Here is an 8900-nt window from a genome sequence, read left to right as displayed (position 1 = left end):
CCTTCTGTGTTTCTAGTCCCCTACCTAGTCCCTAGAAGATAAAATACACTTACATTTTTAAATATGCAAATAAGTCAACAAACACATAAAACACGTAGCCAGCATTTTCCATTTGCCAAAAAACTGTCTATTACTCCTTTTGGCTGATGCATGAATTCTTATACGCCTATGGTGATTTTGTTAACACACACAGACATACACAGAATTCTCATTGATTTGGGCATGGAGGAGTAGAAACCATAAATTATCAATGATAAATTTCTCAAACAAAATAGTGATAATAGTTTCAACAACATGCATAAACACAGGAACAATACAAAAGGGAGAATATTTAACAAATCCATCGAGGCTCAACACACATACGCTCTACATACTTCATCTGTGGCTAAATGTCTGCTAAGGTAGCTGCTTCTATATTAGTTTTATTTACCTGCATTTTTTCTTTATCATTAAATAAGAATACCCATTGCAGTGACTCATCTCTGCTCTCTATCCTGTGTGGCACCTCAACGGACACCTCTGTCACCAGAATGCTGAGGTCAAGTGATTTGAGCATGACTCCTTTTTGACTTTCTTTCTTCCTCTTTTGTTCGTGTTCCTACAGGCCTCACATGGAATGCACAGGGATAGTTTCTATGTATATATCAATTAATTTTGTGGTCCTCTGTAATTAACAGAAAAAGATGAGTAACAATGGCTAAATAGATTTTTTTTTTCTGCAAGAAACCCCGGGGAAGACCACTGCTTACAATGAAGCTAAATGATTTCAGAAATGTGATCATTTGGCATTTCCCTTATATTGATTATCTCATGGCTTCAAAGTGACTGCCAGAGCTCCAGACAACATGTCTGGGTTCATCATGTTGGGAACTACTCACATTCCCTAAAAATCCTTTTCCTTAAAAAATGAAGCTGGATGATTATTTATGTTTGTGCTTATATGAAGCAATAGGCATCTCTAAGTTTAAATGTCAGGAGAATTTAAATGTCATCTCTAAGTTTAAATGTCAGGTCTTTGGTTGCAAGCAAGAGAAACTGACTGGCTAACTCACAAAAGAGGGATTTACAAACAGACAAGAGTGTGTTGGAGTAAGGGACTGAGAATGGGTGGAAGATTGGGAGTCCAGCTTTAGAATCAGGCAAGAACCTTGGGAGCTTTGAAGGGATGAGAAACAGGAGAAGGAAAATAAGACAATCTTCTTATTGCTTCTGCACCCTCCTGGTTTTGCTGTCACCAAGACCTCTGCAGGGAATCACTGCTACTCCTCTCTCTTTCCGACTTGGCAGTTCTGGTTAGAGGAAACTCCTACAATGGTAGCTCACTGGCACTAGACAAATAAGGGCTGGCCAGGCATCCCTCTCTTTAGATGATAATCCTAGCATCTCTCCAAGTAGACTAGATTGAGCTTCCTTACAGCATGGTGGCCTCAGGGAAGTCAGCCCTCTGACACAGCAATTCAGGGCTCCTACATCCGCCTCCTACACCCTGGCCTCAGAAGTCACACATTTTTGTTGAGCAAGTCACAAGCCTGCTCACATTCAAGGGGAGGAAAGCAGTTACATTTCATCTTTTAAAGGGAGAGTAGCAGGGTCCTAAATGATTTGAGGAAGAAGGGCAGATTCTGTGACAGCCATTTTTGTAAAGCGATGATATGCCATGTGTAGGACAATAGCCTGTCATTACATTCCATGTACCATTGCCTACGATATCTTCCACGGAGTGGCTACGCAAGTTCACATGCTGGCATTGCTTTGAAAAAGTCATGAGTTTCCTATACCGGTTACTGTGATACAGGAATTAGATTGCCATCTCGGGAAGCATTTTCGTGGGGGTGCTGACAAGGTATGTTCAATTTACTGGCATAACTACTTTAAAGTTCAAAAGACCATACGTAGTAAATGAGGGTTGGGATACATTATGTTTTTTTTTTCTTTGTGAAAATCATAGAATGTTGCTAGCAGAGAAAAATGGAGACGAAAGACATCTGTGGATATTTGCAAAGGACTCATCATCACCTAGGAGCAGAGTGGTGCAGAGGGCAGTGACTTGGGAGCCAGGACGACTGGAGTTCTCACCAAACCTTTACCACTCATTAATTGACTCTGGGGAAAATAGTTACTTTATTTTTAAGTTTATTTATTTATTTTTGAGAGAGAGAGAGAGACAGCACAAGTGGGGCAGGGGCAGAGAGAGGAGAGAGAATCCCAAGCAGGAATTCTGACAGCACAGAGCGCGATGTGGGGCTCAGACCCACAAAGCCGTGAAATCGTGACCTGAGCTGAAGTCAAGAGTTGGGCACTTCACTGACTGAGACACCCAGACACTCTGATAATTACCTTTTCTAAGTTATAGTTTTTCATCAGCAAGATATAACATTAAACCACCCGAGAGAACGTGAAAAAAAAAAATCGGTGCCTCCAAACGCTAAGAGGATCAGTAACGATAGGCCAAATAGTCAATATAATTGAATGGATTTTTATTTTCCATCCTTCTCTTGCTAGGATATGAATCTTGTGGTAATTAAATTGGACAAAAGTCATTCTTAGCTCCAAACTGAAACGACTTTAAAAAAAAATTGAACGGTCTGAAAAGAAATCCTTGCACTGGAGTTTGTGTATCTCCTTCAGGCTGAGCCAGAAATACAGGAAAAGAAAGAGCTTGCTCGTGTCTGGAAACCTAAAGTGCAGTCATGTGGAAATGACACTTTCCTTACCTTTACCAGTAGAAACTTGGATATTGACTCAGCAACCAAAGTGACCTACCTTCCAAATCCTTTCTTTAGCGTTGAGTAAACGATGTGTTCTCTTGCAATTATCACCTCTGTTTACTTTTTGACTCAAAACTCAGCGTCTTTACAACCATAATTAAGAATTAGTCAGGCTGCTTGACAGAAACCCCAGCCCTACCACTCACTGACTGTGGGGCTTGGCCAAGTTTCTTCCTTTCTCTGTGCCTCAGTTGACTCATCTATAAAATGAGGGTATTAACGGTTGTGATGGAAATTAAATGAAATCATCAGCTTCTAGCACCAATAAAAAAAACCTCAGGAAATATTAATATATACTCCCTTCTGCTTCTAGGATGGGCTAGCAATTTATTGTTGCCAATAAAACCTTCCATTATTATGGTTGTGTGTTATAATATGCCCTATACTATCAGAAATATCAGGCCACTCCTAGCTACTGCAAAGATAAATGGAATGAGATTTCTTGCATGTAGTAAACAAGTTGTGGATTATATTCTTTATATTCTTGTCTCAGCGTAGATTATGACATTCAATGGTGTCAGCCTTTTAAGTATGGAAGGTTTACTTACTGACTATCTTTTTCTGTGAATACGGAAGCACAAATGGATCCAAGGCAAAAGTAGGAAGTTATCCGTGAAAAGGAACAGAGTAGGATGCAAAAAATAGATCTGAAAGAAAAGGAAGTGAACGTGACTTGAGTATATCTGCACATCAAGAATTTCACTGTGTGTGTGTGTGTGTGTGTGTGTGTGTGTGTGTGTCTGTGTCTGTGTGTGTGTGTTGGGTCCTACCACAGGAATCCACAGAAATTCAATTTTAGTCAGATTTAGGCTGAATCATCTACCACACAACCCATCTGGAAAGAAGGCTGTTTTGTTTTGGCCTGTCGAATGGAAATGGTCTCTTGCTTCTAACTGGAAACAGTTATTGTCATTCCATTTTCATGATTGCAGCCCCTGGCAAGTTTGTGTGTCAGAATGCAAACCAATTATTCATTTCAAATGTCTCGACTTTTGTATTTTACCTAGCCTTAGCCTGTGCATTTGCTTTTTAAATCCTCCACATTCAGTCCTCTACTTTAGTCCTTCTGAATCTATTACCACAGACGTAAAACATCAGAGAAGCACACACAGAACTTCTCCAGATAGGCCTAGAAACACCAACTGCTATAATACTTTTCAAAAGGAAAAGAAGAAAAATACCTGAATAGTTTATGTCTAATGCGATAAAAAAAAAACAACAACGAAGGCACAGCATAATATGAAGATGCAGAGAAAACACAGCCAAGCGTGGTGGCATGGCAAAATAAAAATGTGAGGGTCCTTGTCCAAAAGTTAAGAATTTCAAGATGGCGGAAGCAGACCCTTAAACCGAATGTGGGCTCTTCTGAATGGGCAACTTCTAAACCAAGGCAACGGCACTGGTGTGTGCCCGTCAAGCTGACCTGAATGTAACCCTTTTATGCTGTCTAAAAACAATCTGTGAGGGTACAACCCCTCATGCTCAGGTGAAGGAGGGGATACATGAACTTTTAGTACCATCTGGTGTGAATTTTAGTCTGATTTGATCATCTTTTAGATACTCCCCTACTTGTCCAGAAAAAAAAAAAAAAGGCTTACTTTCTGTTTTGCTTCCATTTATTCCACTGGCTACTCTCCAAGATGTTTGGGGGTGTGCTTGGCGGAAGGGTGTCATTGCAGAGGGAAAGGCTGAGGTGTTTGGCTCAGCGTCCCCTGGCCCTTCTGTTTGCTGGCTAACATCTCTTGACATTGGAGGTGAACGTGGGGTATGAGAGACTGGCCATTTGTTCCCAGAGGCACTGGCCTTATCAGATTTTAAACAAGATGGAATTCAAAGATAATTGTTTCTTCCAGGGTTTGGGAACCTGGGGGAAAGAACAGGTTAACCAAAGCCAAAATACGTACTTGTACATTTACTCTACATCTTAGCTGTGATTCACGTGAATTTAGGACCTAGTCATGTATGATAGTTTTTCTAAGATTAAAAAAAATTTACAAGTAAATATTGATATTTTGTTTGGGGTGAGTTTTATATCTTTTTCTTAAAGCAAAATATCAAAAAATCTCCACTTTCGTATAAAATCACAAATCTTACTTCTTATTCACAGGGGCACTGCAGTAAAATCACTTGTTGAATGAAGTGGGTTTTTTTTTTCCAATGGACACTGTCGGTCCATTTTGTCTCCTTGTTCCTCTGTGTTTTTATGAATTCTGTGGAACAGATAAATAAATGCATCTCATAGGGAAACATTTATACCTCATGAGACTCATTATTGCTTGTTATTTTAAATCTCTCCCTTTACTGGTTCTTTCCCAGCTTCATGTAAAAGATTCAAGAATTTTCCACTTTCAAATACAGAACAAAATAAACACAAAAAATAGTGTCTGGTTCAGGATATGCCCCTGGCGTCTGGCGTCATTGTAAACAGAAGCTAAACACTTTAATTAATTCATGGGCTAATCCTCACAGGGTCTGTTTAGTGAAAAATTACATCAAGACGGACTGAGGAGAGGAACTTCTGATCCACCAGGCTCTTTCCCAAACCATCCTGGTTTTGTGATTCTTTCTCAGAGGTCTATCCACGGAGGAGTTAGACGTCCCCTTCATCTCCGATCAAAGGTCACAACCAGTGCTATTTGGAGTGCAAAGGCTGTATAACTAACCCGTTTTGTCATAACTCCTCACATTATGCGGGGAAGCCAATGACAAACACGCTCAAAGATAGCAAAGAATCCCACAACTTTTCTAAAATAAAATGCTGGCAAAACAGTAGAAACGGCAAAATTATTTTAAATGAAAAACAAATGCCATTAAATATAGTAAGAATTGTTATGCACTGTCCTAGTGTTCCTTTAGGTATTTTTTTTTTTGCATTAGCCAATTATCCTCAAAAATGAAGAGAATGCTAGAATGAAGAATGCTAAAAGACTAAATGAAGAAATTGTCTACTTGTTGGGGAGGTGCATGTTTTCTGACAGAAGGCACAGAACTGGACTTAAAACTTTTAGGCCTGATCCTCATATTGTCTAAAAAGCTTGTGAGTCTCTAGGAGTTGTGGAGGATGTAGTTGTCATGCAAATAGGCACATCACTAGGTTGTGTTTTTAACAACTTGGCTTCAACATTTCCGTGGTTTTCTAAGAGAATCTGCTTTTTAAGTGCTAACAGAGCATCAATACTATTTTCAGGTAAGTATTAGCTATAGGACTTGACAATATAACTTCTATATCGATTCCAAACGTGCAAACTCAAATTTTTTAATGTTTATTTATTTTTGAGAGGGGCGGGGAGCGGCAGAGAGAGGAGACACAGAACCTGAAGCAGGCTCCAGGCTCTGAGCTGTCAGCACAGTCTGATGTGGGGCTCGAACCCACGAACTGTGAGATCATGACCTGAGCCTACTCCACCTACTGGACGCTCAACCTACTGAGATACCCAGGCGCCTCCAAAATGTGCAGATTCATGATGTATTTCAAAATTATTACTCGTGGAAGTGTTCAGGCCTGGTTTCATTCAACTTTTGACCTTTACCGCCACCTAGTGATAAACTTAAAAAACTTCTTCCTAAGCGTATATAAAGACAGGTTTCGGAGAATGTAAAAGAGCTAGAAAGCACGTTCTCTTTCCTCCTATGATTTACAGTCCAGCCCAGGAGACATAACTGTTGACAAGAGAGGTACGGAAAAACATTTTTAAAAGACTATAAAGGAAGAAAAATGATCCCCACAGGGAAAAGCTGTATGTGTCCTATGGACACAGAGGCATGGTTTTATGTTTTATATTTACTATTATTGTGTTTCCTATTTATTATTTCTAGTTGAAATGAGGCATTAGAAAAGCCAACTCATCAATTTTCTCTAGTTTAGTCGTACATTGCATTTGATTAATGGAATGTGGATTTTTAGGAATCACACCAAGCATTCTTGCTCTCCTCTAAGCCCACACTTCCTAAGAGACTTCACCTCAGTGACATGTTCTGCTTCCTCGCTCCCTTTATTCCTGGCTACTCTGCTGAAATGACCCTGGCCAACCCGCAGTGACTTTATCAATGCAATAGCCATTTTTAGTTATTTTCCTGGGCTCCTTTGCTGCGTTTGATGTGCTATTTTCTGTTCTCCCCTCCTCCCGTGATTCCCGTCCTCTGGTTTCTCCATGCCTTCTCTTTTATGGGTTCCTTTTCCTTGGACTCCTCTTCGGATGTTATTGGTTGTTTTGGTCTGTTCTCGCTACTGTAACCAAATACCACAGACTGGATGGCTCCTATAAAACAGAAATTTGTTTCTTGCAGTTCTGAGGCAGGGAAGTCTAGATTCAGTGTCTGGTGAGAACCCACTTCCTGGTTCAAACTCAGGAACCACAAGATCACGACCTGAGCCCAAGTCGGACGCTCAAATGACTGAGCCACCCGTCGCCCTCTTCCATCCACATGCTGATAACCTTCAAATCTAATGTGTAAGCACTGTTTCCCCAGCGCTTTAGCCTGGCACGTCTAGTGACTTTCTGAACACTTGGATGTCGCCCGGGAACCGAAGCTCACCGTGTCTGCACTTTCAACCTGTGAATGTGAATTTTAGTCCTATTGAAGAAGAGAGACAGGATAAGGCACAGCAACCTTTTACAGAATCGTCATCACTGTGCTGGTACCAAACAGAATTGTGGTGAGGGCACTGACCGCTGCAATGCTTATCACTGGGTAGAAACAAATGAACAACAAATCCCAGTTAGGTTAACTAGACAGTAGCACTTTGCCGATCATGAAGATTGCGAACTATTCACAAGAGTGGACAACTCCATTTAGAACTCAGTGATTTGAAAACAGAAGTCTGGCGGAAAGCATCCTTGTCTTCGGATGAAGGATTCTTGCTTGTGAATACTCTTTGCTTCTTGTCCTTGGTGCTGTGCCAATGGACCCCTGAATTTACTGCAGATTGCTCAAAGTTGGGTCACGCTCTAAAGGTGAATTTTCAAATGGTTAAGACCACGAGTATCAAACTGAGGGTATGTACCCAACACACACTGAGAAGAAATGAAAAGAGAGTAGTGAAAATGGAAATGCAAGGGAGGGAAAAAAGCACCCAGTGTCAACATATGAAATCAGATTATTATATAATTACTTTTTTCCAGATCTTTAAACTCTGTTCCAAAGGACTAAGTAAAGTTTCTTGATCCTGTGAGCATTTTATTCTTTCTTGGTTGAATAGAAGAAAAAAAAGAAAAATATTTTGGCTTTCTTTTGTCCTTTCTTAAGAACAAACCGCAAAACAGAGACTTTGGAAATACCTCGAATCTTTGTATGTACTTCTTCATGTGTTTTTTATTTTTACAAGTAAGTATTCACATGTTATTAAGAAAATGATATGCTATATATTATATTTCAGATTGCCAACATATGTGGTTTTATATTTTTTTTATTTAAAATGATGGCATTTAAGTCATTTTTCCTAATATGTTCTTGTATTGTCTGAGAAAATGGATAAATCCACTTGAAAATGTATTTGTACTTCTTCTGATGTTTTAACTCAAATATTCTTATTATAAACCCATACATCTATTTCTTAACTTGTGAACTTTGGAAAGTATTAACATTTCTCCTGCAAAAGATGAAGATACCTTTCCGACCCTCCCAGTCCCACCTGCTCCTACAAATATTCGTTAATTTCATCATTATTTTTTAGTTTTTCTGATGATTGCCATTTGTGCCCTTAAATGTAGAATTGGTTTTGGAGTGATTTTGGCTCCAGATAAAAGAAAACCTGATGAATTATGGCTTAAACAAATCAGGATTTATTTCCTGCTCCTAACAGGAGGTCTAGAGGTGCAAGGCTCTGGGGTTGGCCAAGAAGCCAGCTGGACCACAGCCCTGCAATCTCTTAGTCTTCTCTCTAGCTGACACCCTCACCCATTTGCACCCCAAGAGGGAGCTGGAGAAGGGTGTATCCACATGATTGCCTTCTCTTTTTGTGGCATTACTTGGGGGTAGATAGCCCAGCCATCTGTAAACACAAAAGCTCAGCCATTCTATATTCAGCCTTTTACTAATTACTCTGAGGACGGCCTCGGACCCCTCACTGTCACCATCTTTGTCAACGTTCAGCTTGGCCACTCTGTGATTCCACAGACAGAAATTGCCCCC

At 40.0% G+C, this 8900-nt stretch overlaps 1 long non-coding RNA gene across 1 annotated transcript; it reads right to left on the bottom strand.

Annotated features, from left to right (window-relative positions):
• Positions 1-311: 311 nt before the first annotated feature.
• LOC128312239 (uncharacterized) lies at positions 312-5078 on the bottom strand. The gene is made up of 3 exons (XR_008291262.1): positions 4863-5078; positions 4367-4632; positions 312-664 (listed from the first exon to the last, which is right to left on the bottom strand). It is a non-coding gene; the product is annotated as an uncharacterized LOC128312239 (long non-coding RNA).
• Between the last annotated feature and the right edge of the window lie 3822 nt (positions 5079-8900).

The sequence above is a fragment of the Acinonyx jubatus genome, chromosome D4 (genome assembly GCF_027475565.1).
Source record: "Acinonyx jubatus isolate Ajub_Pintada_27869175 chromosome D4, VMU_Ajub_asm_v1.0, whole genome shotgun sequence".
In the NCBI taxonomy this organism is placed as follows: domain Eukaryota; kingdom Metazoa; phylum Chordata; class Mammalia; order Carnivora; family Felidae; genus Acinonyx; species Acinonyx jubatus.
This window is presented reverse-complemented; position numbering and strand designations above follow the sequence as displayed.